The sequence below is a fragment of the Diabrotica virgifera genome, chromosome 6, assembly GCF_917563875.1.
Source record: "Diabrotica virgifera virgifera chromosome 6, PGI_DIABVI_V3a".
In the NCBI taxonomy this organism is placed as follows: Eukaryota; Metazoa; Arthropoda; class Insecta; order Coleoptera; family Chrysomelidae; genus Diabrotica; species Diabrotica virgifera.
The window spans coordinates 255,171,387-255,185,807 of record NC_065448.1 but is presented as its reverse complement, the minus strand read 5'-3'; the positions used below and the strand labels follow the sequence as shown (position 1 = coordinate 255,185,807).

Below are 14,421 nucleotides of genomic sequence, written 5' to 3'. Positions count from 1 at the left end.
TTACCCACAAAAAAGTATAAAAATAAACAACAGATTACCTGATAAAATGACAATTTTCACAGCTGAACTCATTGCAATCAAAGAAGCATACAAAATATGTATTAATCAAAAAGAACTCAATTATGTTATATTTACAGACTGCCAAAGCATTGTAAAGACATTGAAATACAATGTACATAATTTTGCAGAAAATTATATCATTAGTGACATCATAGCAATGAACAGTGAAGCTTTGAAATCGGGCAAAAATATAATATTGTGTTGGATAAAAGCACACATTGGTATAAAAAACAACGAAATAGTAGATGATCTGGCTAAAAAAGCAACAACGAAGGAATCCACTCTGCATACTTATCAACTTCCTATGGGAGACATAATTTCTATTATGAGATCTATCAAACGGACGAAATGGCAGGAACAATACAATAATTCAGACAAAGGAAATTATTACAAAAAAATCCAGCCTACACTTCCCATCAAGACATGGTTTAATCAAGTTTCCAACAAAGGCTTTATCAAAACTATTTGTCGAATAAGAAGTAATCACTGTCTGACTCCAGTCTACAAAAGAGAAATAGGACTTGTAGATAATGATGAATGTTTATGTGGAGAGCTAGCTGATCTACAACATATGCTATTAGAATGTCCTTTACATTTTATTGAAATATCAAACTTTTTTGCCAATCTAGTTCAAATTAATGTACAATTTCCTTTTAATCTTATATACCTTTTACAATCAAACAATCTAGATGTTTATAAAATTTTGTACAACCATGTTAATTGTTTAAAATTAAAGCTCTGAGAAAAAAAGAAAAAAAAATAAAAAAAAAAAAATGTAATAAAAAAAATGTTAAAAAATATAATAAAAAAAATAATAAAAAAAACAGAGTAAAAAAAAACAGTAATACTAATAGTTTTAAATTTAGATACTAAGCATATATTTTGTAAAAGTGTAGCAGATGGATTTCTACTACAATATTTTATAAAAAATATCCATTAATTTTAATCCTATCCCAAGAAAAATATTAATTTTTCTAATATATTTTGCGAGTTTATATATCTTTAAAATTTCTAAGCCGCTCCTGTTCGCATTGTAAAGGTTAGGAAATTTCCTATTTATTTGTGTAGCAATAACCAACTACGTAGATTGTTATTGAAAACATCCATTATTCGAGAATGAATCCTCTAAAAGGTTCAGTGTTTTTCCTTTAAGTTTTGAGCGCTAAAAATCCCATGTTATTATTGGTCTGCATTTTGAAAGATCCTTGAGTTGTAGTTGACGATTGGTCAATAGTTTTGGCCGAACGATCGAGAAGAAATGCATCGTTTGGACGCGAGAGAGACGTGACGATGTAAAGTTAGTTCTAAAAGTACATCACTTCAGTAAACATCTTTTTGTTAGAACTCAACCAACAGACTCGTAGAAAGTCGCACTTTGCCGGCAAAATGGTTTTATTTTTATGGTAAAAGAAGTGAAAGACTGGCAGTTTGCCCAGTAAATGTCAACGAATATAATGACAATAGTTTCACGGCATTTTAATGGATATATTATTGTGAAACAGTTCTATTGTTATGCAGTTAGATTTGCCGGTGGTATAAAAAAGAAGTGCGTGGTTTCCTGGTTCCTGTCCTTTATGTAGCTGTTGCTATTTTTATGATATATGGATTTGTTCATGTTCCAGTAAGAAATGCCCGGATGATATTATTTGGTATCGATTTTATCCAGTTTTGTAATGATTTGAATATCTTCCCCTCCCAGCCCCGTCTGAATGGAAAATTTTGAAGTTCCAAGTGTTGTGACATGGATTTTTGTTTTAACAAGGTATGATAATGTTTATTTTAAATAATTCACAAGTGGATATTATTGGTAAAGGTTTTACATAATTAAAAATGTTTGTTTTCAACATGGAAAATATATTATGTAAAGTAAATATTAGATGGCAGTGACATTTGACAGCCATGTCAAATTTTTGTTTTGGTACACTGCTAAAAATAAGGTTAAAAATTGTAAAATCATGTATTTTGTTATTATTATTCATTTCTGGTTTGAGAATGTGTCTATTCTCAATAAAAATAAAAAGGTATTAAGGTTTAAATAAACATTATAAAATGTACACATCTTTATTTCTGTAACCTCTTTATTTAAGAAAATTATTAACAGATATCTAATACAAGTGAATAAGTTTTAGAACAGAAGAAAATATAATGGCATAGAAGCCAAATGATGATAATTTGTAGCCCACTATAACCCCAATGAGGAATCTACGATGAATGTCCCCCAGTTTCTTTCCAGTAAGTACTCGATATGAGAATTTGAGGATTTTTCAAACGGCGTCCCAATTTGTTTAAATAGTAGGAAAGTCCTCAAGTCTGTGTAAGTATCCTTTGCTTATTTGGTTATGTAGTTTAGTCTTCTTTAAACCCTCCTACCCCTCCCAACGAATCTACGACCTGCCACCGCACAAAAAATGAGCTGCCGTTCGCATGAAGGTTTGCGTGTCTGTTCCTTCTGCTAGCCCCATTTCGACTCCCCAGTATCTCTATAGATAGTCTTTCCTTGATCCCATTAGAGCAGACAGGTAAAACGCTTCAACTGGCGCCCAACGTGTGAGGCCGATTCATTTTTCTGCCTCCTTCAGTATCCAGTAGTTGTCTTGTCCAGTTGAATGCTTCAGCTGGCCCCGACAACGTGGGGCGTGTTATTTCTACCCCCTGACCCCATTAGCATGTGCCCACTACCATATCCCTTTAGCCTCCTTTCGGTCTCATTTGTACTACAACTGTTAGGCAGTGCCCGTCTTGGGTAGCCGATCTCAGTTTGTGGTGCAAGTGTTTCCGATAACATGGAAGCTCGACTCTTGTCATTTTTTGTATGCCCATTGTTACAAGTCTAGCTTGTAGACATGTTCAACTAGTAGTTAGCCTATCTACTAGTCCCCAATGTCTTTAGCCACTCCCACTTAGTGTTACACTTGTAATACTTGTAACGTACACCCTGAAGTTTGACCCGAGTAAATATCGCCCAAGTCTTCCCATGTAGTTTAGCCCAGATTCCTCTTGTCTTGCCCCCAGAAACTGTTTCATGTCTGTTAGTGCCCCCGAAACTGTTTCAGTCTGTTAGTCCCCATGAAAGAGCCCATTTTTGTAGTTTTTGTTGCAGAATGTTAATAATTTTTCCAAAGAGGTGTAAGTATGTACACATTTTGTTGTGATGTTGATTTGGTCATGCTGTTGATTGTATAGGCATGTACCATTTCATACATCATAGTGTATTTAACTTGTAACCCCATATGTATACTGGTATTGTATTGTATTGTATGTATCGTACAAGAGAATAGTATGTTTAATATAGTAGCGTACTTACTATATTGTATTGATATTGTACCCATGATGAAAGCATTGGTTAAATTTTTTGGAAAATATTGATGAATTATATAGACATAGACAAACAGATGAGTAAAAAATAAAGTATAAAATTTTTTTTAGAAAATTTTGGTAAAAAAAGTAACGTTAAAAATTTTTTTTAAAATTTTGCTAAAAGTTACAATTAAAATGTTTAGAATATTGAATCCACTTATAGAGTATAACAATATGTTATATTTTTTTGCATGTATTCTTGTAGATCATCAGTTTTTTACAGAATAAACGTTTTTTGTGATTATTGATTTGGTCGTTTGAGTAGATGTGTGATAATTGTTGGTATGGTCCGTGTATGAGCTTAGCCCCGTATAGTCTGTGTGAGAGTAGTCCCTTGTTTTTCCAGCGAAGCCTATCTCTGTTGGTGTATGTCATGCCACAGGTTAGTTGGAGAAGTCATCCCATTGAGAAGTCATCCCCTTGAGAAGTAGCCCCGTGAAGAAGTGAAGAGGGAAACCGTGGAGAGGCCCCCCACTTCTGTGTTTTTTTCAAGCAGCCAGGAGAAAAGCTGTCACTTTTAGATTTGAAGATAGCGTTCTCTGTCGACACTGTTTGAGAATAACTGTCTTGAAGTGTAGAAGTTAGCCCCTGAAAAAGCCCCCCCCTTGTCTGTGTTGCCCCTTGTTTTTTTTTTTTTTTTTTTTTGACTAATCTATCTTTGTAGGTGTCAAAAGGATGCCAGAGGTTAGTTAAAAAGAGCCCGTGAAGTAGTAGTTGAAGTTTCCCCCCAGTGAAGTAGTTGAAGTCCCCCCGTGAATGAAGTATGTCTTTTTGTATCTGACATGTCACAAGTGTAATACTCGTGATGAAGGAAGTGTTGTTCAGCTATCTGTGAACACTTTCATTAGTAGTCGGAGCAAGAAATGTCTTATCCCGTGTGAGCTCATATAGGAACCAAATTTCAATATTGTTTGTGTTTGTAAGCCCCTGAGTATATCTAGAAGTCAAAAAGTATGTTGTTGTCTGTTTGTTTGTCTATCCCTGTTTTGTCTGGAAGTTTTAGAGCCCATTGTCTGTTGTCCCGTGTTGTCTATTAGCCCGTGTTGTCTATTAGCCCGTGTTGTCTATTATCCCGTGTTGTCTATTAGCCCGTGTTGTCTATTAGCCCGTGTTGTCTATTAGCCCGTGTTGTCTATTAGCCCGTGTTGTCTGTTAGCCCGTGTCCGTGCTGGAGTTTGATTTTTTTTTGGCGAATAGTTAGTTGACCTCTCTTCTCTTTGTTGATTGAAAGTAGGCCAAGAGCAGAAGCTGTGACAAGGCTGGTGAGGTTAGGATCTGGCCGCGTTGAGTACAGGTGAAGCTTGCTTTCGGTCGATAAATGGAAGCGGTTGTTCGTCAGAACTGTCATACTTTCCAATGTCCCTTTGGTCTTCCCCTTGCGTGTTGCTTTCATCCCCTGTTTTGAAAAAGTAGCCCCCCGTTTTGAAAAATAAAGTCCACCCCCAGTCTTGAGAAATGAAATGCCCCCAGTTTTGAAAAGTAAGTCTATCCCCAGTTTTGAAAAGTAAAGCCCAACCCCCCTGTCTTGAAAAATGAAGTCTATCCCCTGTTTCGAAAAGTGAAGTGTAACCCTGTTTTGAAAATGAAGTCTTTCCCCAGCTTGTGATTTGAAAATGAGAGAGTTGTCTAGTGAACGTTCATGAAAGGTTCTTATGTCCTGGATTGGACTGTTGATTGAAAACGTAATGATGTAGTGTTCTCTATATCATATGTTGCGTTCATTTCCCTTAGTCTTGTTTAAAAAGTTTGATATCCTGTTTGAACCCAGTATACTAGTCTTTTTGGTCTTTTGTTGTTGTCACACATACCCCCTCCCCCTTGTTAGTCTTGTTTTGATTTTAGCCCTTGTTGTTGTCATATACCCCTTTGTCTAGCCCTGTCTTGTTTGAATGAGTTGTTGAAGTAAGTTGTTGGTGAGATTTTGTCTCACTGAGGTGTTTAGACTGGATTGTCTAAATCCTCGTTTTGCAGAACCGTTGCCGAAATGTCCCGTGAAACTCGCTAGGTGTTAGCAGAGTTTGGGCAGATGTTTATCTGTCAAACATCAACTTTTTAGTTTTTGTGAACCGCTCGCGGTTAGGCAACGAGGTGACAAGGCTGTGTCTGCCCTGGTATGTCACTTGTGTTACTGCTGTGGATGTCAGCGAGGTCCACACAGGGCACAAGTTTAGTTTCTTTCCCAGGGCACAGAAACTCTTGTCACCTACAGTTCTTATTAGAGTCTTAACATTTAAGTCTACTCGACTTTAAAGAGTCTGGCGATTGATGGCACGCTAGCCCATTCCCTAATGATGTTTTGTTTTTGTTTAATCCCCATTAGCCATTATTTAAATATTTTGGTATTGTTGTCCTGTCACACCCAAGAAGTCAATGTTGGATTTTTGTAGTTATCGAAAACTGAATTGGTAATCCAGTTTCCTCTCTTCCGAGGAGGCTATTGTAGCAGATGGATTTCTACTACAATATTTTATAAAAAATATCCATTAATTTTAATCCTATCCCAAGAAAAATATTAATTTTTCTAATATATTTTGCGAGTTTATATATCTTTAAAATTTCTAAGCCGCTCCTGTTCGCATTGTAAAGGTTAGGAAATTTCCTATTTATTTGTGTAGCAATAACCAACTACGTAGATTGTTATTGAAAACATCCATTATTCGAGAATGAATCCTCTAAAAGGTTCAGTGTTTTTCCTTTAAGTTTTGAGCGCTAAAAATCCCATGTTATTATTGGTCTGCATTTTGAAAGATCCTTGAGTTGTAGTTGACGATTGGTCAATAGTTTTGGCCGAACGATCGAGAAGAAATGCATCGTTTGGACGCGAGAGAGACGTGACGATGTAAAGTTAGTTCTAAAAGTACATCACTTCAGTAAACATCTTTTTGTTAGAACTCAACCAACAGACTCGTAGAAAGTCGCACTTTGCCGGCAAAATGGTTTTATTTTTATGGTAAAAGAAGTGAAAGACTGGCAGTTTGCCCAGTAAATGTCAACGAATATAATGACAATAGTTTCACGGCATTTTAATGGATATATTATTGTGAAACAGTTCTATTGTTATGCAGTTAGATTTGCCGGTGGTATAAAAAAGAAGTGCGTGGTTTCCTGGTTCCTGTCCTTTATGTAGCTGTTGCTATTTTTATGATATATGGATTTGTTCATGTTCCAGTAAGAAATGCCCGGATGATATTATTTGGTATCGATTTTATCCAGTTTTGTAATGATTTGAATATCTTCCCCTCCCAGCCCCGTCTGAATGGAAAATTTTGAAGTTCCAAGTGTTGTGACATGGATTTTTGTTTTAACAAGGTATGATAATGTTTATTTTAAATAATTCACAAGTGGATATTATTGGTAAAGGTTTTACATAATTAAAAATGTTTGTTTTCAACATGGAAAATATATTATGTAAAGTAAATATTAGATGGCAGTGACATTTGACAGCCATGTCAAATTTTTGTTTTGGTACACTGCTAAAAATAAGGTTAAAAATTGTAAAATCATGTATTTTGTTATTATTATTCATTTCTGGTTTGAGAATGTGTCTATTCTCAATAAAAATAAAAAGGTATTAAGGTTTAAATAAACATTATAAAATGTACACATCTTTATTTCTGTAACCTCTTTATTTAAGAAAATTATTAACAGATATCTAATACAAGTGAATAAGTTTTAGAACAGAAGAAAATATAATGGCATAGAAGCCAAATGATGATAATTTGTAGCCCACTATAACCCCAATGAGGAATCTACGATGAATGTCCCCCAGTTTCTTTCCAGTAAGTACTCGATATGAGAATTTGAGGATTTTTCAAACGGCGTCCCAATTTGTTTAAATAGTAGGAAAGTCCTCAAGTCTGTGTAAGTATCCTTTGCTTATTTGGTTATGTAGTTTAGTCTTCTTTAAACCCTCCTACCCCTCCCAACGAATCTACGACCTGCCACCGCACAAAAAATGAGCTGCCGTTCGCATGAAGGTTTGCGTGTCTGTTCCTTCTGCTAGCCCCATTTCGACTCCCCAGTATCTCTATAGATAGTCTTTCCTTGATCCCATTAGAGCAGACAGGTAAAACGCTTCAAAAGAGAGAATTCAAAACACATTGACTGGCCAGTTGGTTGCTTAAACCAGTGCCAATAAAACATAAACACACACACATCCTTTTCGATCGATTTGATATTGAAAACCACTGAAGTAAGACAAAACTGTCAATCAAATTACTAATAACAGGTTGTACGATAATAACACATGTTTTCTAAATTAGAATTAATCAATCGCAAATGAATTATAAATAAGTACAAATAATAGATATTTATACGCAAAAACTAGAAAGCAAGAAAAATATTCATTTGGGGATTCTTCTTTCCTCCATTCGTTCTTACGTACACGTACCATATTAGATGTTTTCTCTCGATTCCTCTTTCCACCAATGTTTCTAATGTCGTCTTTTCTTATGTGTTCTAGTTTAGATCTTTTTCAAGATTGCCAAGGGTCACGAAAACTGACTCCACAATCATACAAGCAGGGATATATTAGAACAACTAAATAATCAAGACTTAATCCGCAGGCTCAATGCACAAAACTTTTAGAACTTGTGTGATATTGATAAATTTTGAAGTTTTATTAACTTTTAATTTACTTAATTTTTAATTAACCTTTTTGAATTCGGGCAGTGAAGTGTTCAACAATAATTATTAGATTCTAAGGTCACCCATTGTGAATACCGTAAAACAGTGAAGTAGATTAATTAGGTTACATATAAAATGTTGGTTAATCATAGAAATAATGAACATTTTATAATAGAGCTCAGGTCTTGGATCCACACTGATTGGCTGTACTTCGACTTCGTGTTTTGAATCTATTCTGAAGTCTCTGTAATTTATTTCGCAAAGTCGTCTTGCTTCTGTCAATAGGGATCTGTAAATGTTCTTCCCATTTTGACATATTTATGGGGTTTGATCACCCTGTTCCTTTGTGGTTTTTTCCTAGGTTTCCTATAAAATTCCATGCTTCAGATACTCGAGCTACACCCATATATCTGTTTATTTCTTCACATGTTTTGTCCCACGTTTCGTTTTTTTCTTTTGGTCACAGTTTTCTTAACTTCCCTATTCCACTAAGTGTATGTTCTCCAGTCTTCTTTAAGCGATTTTATCTTTAAAATAAAACAATATTTATTATACTACTACGTTATGACGTACGTAATAATAACCATATTCATAGTCAAAATATTTTCGTTGCGACCTTCATCAATTTGCCCCTACACGAATAATTTGAAAACAACAACGTGAATATTTAATATCTCAATACGGTAATAAAAGCTAAACGAATTACCTGGACTCAACGTTGTAATTTCAAGTAATTAGGGCAATAATTAAGAGTTACGACCGCATCACCCTTTGTTTTGGCCGGAATTGGCCGCCGGACTATAGGTATTTTCAGAGCATTGGCAGTAAATAATGTTTCTTATATATTACTCTAATAAACATTTCAAATTTATTGCGGTAATAATACTACGTAAAGTTAGTTAGGAAGAGAATATAAAAACTAACCTCCTTTATTCATTGATTAGCAGAAACCTAAAGAGTTTGCGAGGTTGTGCAAGGAAGCATTCAAGAGGGGTTTTGCAATAAACAAAAAATCTAATATGTTCAAGACAAAATAGAGTTAATGTGACAACGTTTAACATTGGAGAATATGAGTTTAAAAGGTCTTCCTTTTTTTTATGCAATCTATTCATGGATGTTCGCGATCACGTTTGACCATTTTTCTCTATCCTTTGCAATGTGCGTATTACGAATCCTATGTTTCGTAGACTTGTCCATTGTTTGACATTACGGAGCTATGATATTTTCTTCCTGTTCACTCCCTTTCTTTCTTCGATCTTTACTTCAATTAAGGTTTGCAGAAATTGGTATTTTTCGTTTCCAATTACGTGCTTCAGGTATGCCGTTTTTCTCTGTTTAATTGTGCATAGCAGTTGTCGTTCTGTACCAATTCTTCTCAGGATTTCTTCATTTGTTATTCGTGCGGTCCAGGGAACTTTAAGGATTCGTCGATAAATCCACATCTCAAATACCTCTAGCTTATTCATTGTGTTTATTTTTAAAGTCCATCCTTCTATGCCATATAGGAGCACCGACCATATATAGCATTTCGTGAATCCTGGTCTTAGGTTTAGGTCAAAGTCAGATCTCGTAAAGATGTTTCTGAATTTTATGTATGCGTTTCTGGCCCTTTCTATCAACATTAGTTTTCTATATCCGACATCTAGTCATCATATAGCCAGGTTCCTAGATACTTGAATTTTCTTACGCTCTGTACATCTTTATTGCTATATGCTAATCTTGCATTTTGATGTTGACATAATTGACGGCTGATTATAAAGCACGTCTTTTTTATGTTGATGCTGAGTCCCATGTTCTTGCTATGTTCTACAATTTTATTAAGAAGGTTTAAGATGTCTTCTATATTGTCCACTATTAAAACCGAGTCATCCGCATATCGTATATTATTGAGCCAGGTACCATTTACTTTGACGCCGCTTTCGCATTCCTCAAGAGCTTCCTGAAAGATACTTTCTGAATATAAATTTAACAGTAGTGGGGAGAGAATGCATCCCTGTTTTACACCTCTGAGAATTTTTTGAGATTGCGTTGTTTCGTTATCCACCTTGACGACAGCTGTTTGATTCCAGTAAAAAGATTCTATACAATGAATGTCTTTTTGATCTATGTCGAGTTGTTTTCGTATATGTACGAGTTTATGATGTTGTACTTTACCGAAGGCTTTTTCATAATCTATAAAGCACATTATTACATATTTTATTTGATCGTAGCAGTTCTGGGCTAGCGCCTGGGTTGCAACTAGTGCTCCCTTCTACACAGGTCGAACACTTTAAATATCTGTAGATCTTAGTTAATGGAACTAATGATGGAAGCACAATAATCAATAAAAAAGTCCTGGTAGGAATCAGAACCTACTGGAACTACAATTTCCCCAAAGATAATAAGATTACTCCGAATACTAAACTGAAAATTTACGTAGCAGCAATTAGACCAGTAAAAAATCACATATGGTGCTGAAGTAGGTGCCTAATAGGGATGGCGGTTTTTGACAAAACACCGGTTTTTGGTTATACTGTTTTTTTTGCTTACGGTTTAACCTGGCGGTTGTAACCGGTCAAAAAAAACCGGTTTTTCCAAAAACCGGTTTTCGGTTTTTTTAATCCAATAGGTTACAATGTTACATTTACAATGCACTTTAGTTTGCGACACTCCACCCGACTCGATATCAATATGATCAAAATTAGTACTATCGAAAGAACATCAATATCAATATAAATAAAACAGAAGTTTTAATACAACCATTTTATTCTACTAATTATTATATTTATTTATTATTTTATTATTATTATATATTTATTGATTATTATTAAACATAATATAGCATAAGATTAATATACAGAGTTGGGATAAAATATGGAACCAAGCAAATATCTTTGAAACGAAAAGAACAATATTTATGAAGCTTTGTATACAAGTACAGTGACGCAAAAGGCATCTGATGCCATATTTTTTGTTACTACTCCACTTCCGGTTTCACCGGAAATACCCTTAACTTATTTACTTTAAATGAGACACCCTGTATATTTCTGCAGTTTTTAAAAGAACTTGTTATTTTTAATTCATACATAACAAGTTTGGAAGAAAAAACTATTAAAACAAGTAATATCTCTTTACAGTTAAAAAATAGGTTAATTTATTTACGTTAGACCAATGATATTAAAAATAAAAAAAAATAATTTCAAATGTTGAAAATGTTTGCTGTTCATCTCCTGACAACGTGCAAGCCTATAAATAAATTCGTGAGTCACTTTTTGCAAGATTTCTCCACGTATTCACATTCATCAATTATTCTTTGTCCAAATCCTGTAAGCATGTTGGTCGCCTAAAGTAAACAGGTGATTTTAGATAACCCCAAAGAAAAAAAATCTAACGGGTTGAGGTTCGAAGAACGAGCGGGCCACTCTATGAATCCTTTACGTCCAATCCATCGATTTGGAAAATTCACTTCCAAAAAATGAAAATTCACCATATCTGATCATCATTAATATTTCAATACGATCTTTTTCACTTAAATGAGTCATTTTTAATACAACTTATTTCTGTCGAATAGTTTAGTAACAGTTTTACCTACTATACTAAATTCAAATAAGTCATGCAGTGCATGTTAACAACAATTTTAGTCTACAGTATAGATGCTACTCGTTTATATTTCCTACTACGTTGTATTAATACATAAAATGATCTACAGACACATTTTAACAATTTTTTTAAAACCAAATTTGGTAAGTGTGAATTAAAAATAACAAGTTCTTTTAAAATTCGCAAAAATATACAGGGTGTCCTATTTAAATTAAATAAGTTAAGGGTATTTCCGGTGAAACCGGAAGTAGAGTAGTAACAAAAAATATGGCAACAGATGACTTTTGCGTCACTGTACTTGCATGCAAAGTTTCATAAATATTGATCTTTTCGTTTCAAAGATATTTGCTTGGTGCCATACTTTATCCCAACCCCGTATACATATTGCAATAATATACAATTTAACCCAACCATTTCAACTTATAAAAAATTTCCCAGACTCTTTCAAATGGGATTTAAAAAAAATAATATCAACATAAATAATTTACTTAAAAATAAATGGGATAATGTAATTTACATTTTATTTTCACTATCATAAAAAAAATTTATCATGTTGTAACGGTCCACCCGTTATAATATCATTTTTAGCGCTTTAATTATTTTTTTAAATTATTTTCTCGTGATCGCGCAATTAAATCCTCTAATTATGTAGTAATTAAATATTTACGTGACGTCACATTCTATACGGAACATTCTACGCCTCTGTTGGTGAATTTAATTCGTGTTCCGTGGTCGTTGACGTTCTGATCGTTCTGAAAATTTGACAAAGCGATTTTCCGTTTTCCGTTACTTGGCTTTGGCTGTGAAGTGTGCTAGGATTCGGTCGACGAACTTGGTTCCATAATGGCGGAAGGTTTCATTTCCTAAGCCATTCTATTTGAAAAAAAAATGCAGTCCCACTGAAGTAAAAATGGTATCCCGTGGTTTTCCCAGAATCCATTCAGAGTTTCTAGAGGGACAGTAAATGAACAACTGACCTATCCGGTAAATAACTTTTTGACATATAAAGGTTAGGGGATATTACATAAATTTTCTTTTAAAATATTCTTTCTTAATTTGGTTTCTCTTAATCACTCCACTGTATGTAATATGTGTTCGGAGAAAATTCTCATAGTCGTAATTTTTTGGGGTAGTAAAGTTTAAAGTTAGTCCACACCCAATATTTCATAAATTGTGAATAAAAAAATATAATGCTATGCTCATATCACACTGGCAATATAATTATCCTATAATCTTTTGTTCTCAATATCATATTCTGTATTTAAATACTACATCAAGGTCACACACAGTATCTTCTTACATCTGATAAGCCTTGCTATTTGATGTTTTTTATTGCTGTTCATTCTAAAAACCTCTTCTTCATTACTTCTTCTGTTGTTTTTTATTCACACATGCTCGAGTGAAAAAAATAAACTAAAACTGGGAATGTTTTTTAGCCATTTGGGGAGAAATATTAGAACCTCCCATGTAAATCCTTCAACCACCTGGAAGGCGTCGATTCCAGCCACGACCACAGCCAAGTCACTATTGGGGTTTTGGGAACAAGCTTTTTGGGAGCATTCCAGCTCCTTTTCGTCCTGCCACCTGGGCCTACGGAGGGCATGGGGGCGCATCATCCTGATGCTCATTTCTGAGGATGCAGCAGCAGCCTCTTTAGGAGTCGTTTGGGAACATTTAGTGTTGTGCATTAAGTAACTTTTGGTTTTTATATTTTAGACATTTGATTTAATGCACCATGTTAATTAATTTTTTTTCCAGATTTAGTTTACCTCTGGTTTTTTTTTTAATATGACATATTTGTATATTATTGTATTTGGTTCCCAAACTTTGTATCTACGGTAACTTCTTGTGCACAGGAATAAGCCTAGAGAAAATTAGGTTTTTAATACTTTATTATTGCTTTGATACTGGTTTATGTAATTCGGGTAAATTTATTTTGTAATATTACTTGCTTGTTTCCCAAATATTTTCTTGTTATTCGCTTTATTTCGATTGTTCGGTTAATTCGTCGTTACTTTAGTTCATTGCATTTTCTCGGTTAATTTAGGTCATCGTTTCGGTATTAATTACTTCATTACTATCACTTTATTCATTTGTATATTTAACTTTATTTATTTATTATGGTATTTTCTCTTAGTGAGGCTTGGGCCTATTTATTTGTAGTATTTTCATCTTTGTCAGTTTCATTTAGTTGTACGTAGCAGGCGTACTATAACCATTTGGTAGAAGACTCATGTGAGTTGTACCCTATATATTAGTAAGAGGTACTTATACCTTTAAGTTTTGTAACAGGTAACATTATTATTATCTCAAATATAACTTTTTGTATAACTTATGTCATTTTAGAGTCACATGATATGCACTTTGTGTAACTCAGAGATTGTCCAAGATCTAGTAGTTATTTTAATAAATATTTACTTATTTTGTTTATCAATTATTTTATTACTCCTTTATGTTCATTATTACAGGTTTGATATATTTAATATTTGACAGCAGTATAAGATACCTGGGAAAATGATCGAAGATCATTTTCATGGCGCCCATGATTTGTTAGATTTATTTATCTTGTTCGTCTTTAGAAATTATTCATCTTCATTCCTCTTCAGTACATTATTATTATTTTATTAGTCATCTTTTAGTCATCATTACTATCTACATAGAGCTACTGTTCTTCGACAGGCATGCAAACGAGCCGTATCCATCCTTGAGTGTCAAGTGGTTTTCTTGCATCTCTTGCTAGCCAACTCTATTGAGTTTGCCTCTGTCTCTTCCCACTTCTACTTCTATCCCTTCTAATCC

The 14,421-nt window shown here is 34.1% G+C and overlaps 1 long non-coding RNA gene across 1 annotated transcript; it reads left to right on the top strand.

Moving 5' to 3' along the window:
• The first annotated feature begins 958 nt into the window (after window positions 1-958).
• On the top strand, window positions 959-14,052 carry LOC126886842 (uncharacterized). Its single transcript, XR_007698784.1, has 2 exons — window positions 959-7,278; window positions 13,059-14,052. It is a non-coding gene; the product is annotated as an uncharacterized LOC126886842 (long non-coding RNA).
• The last annotated feature ends 369 nt before the right edge of the window (window positions 14,053-14,421 follow it).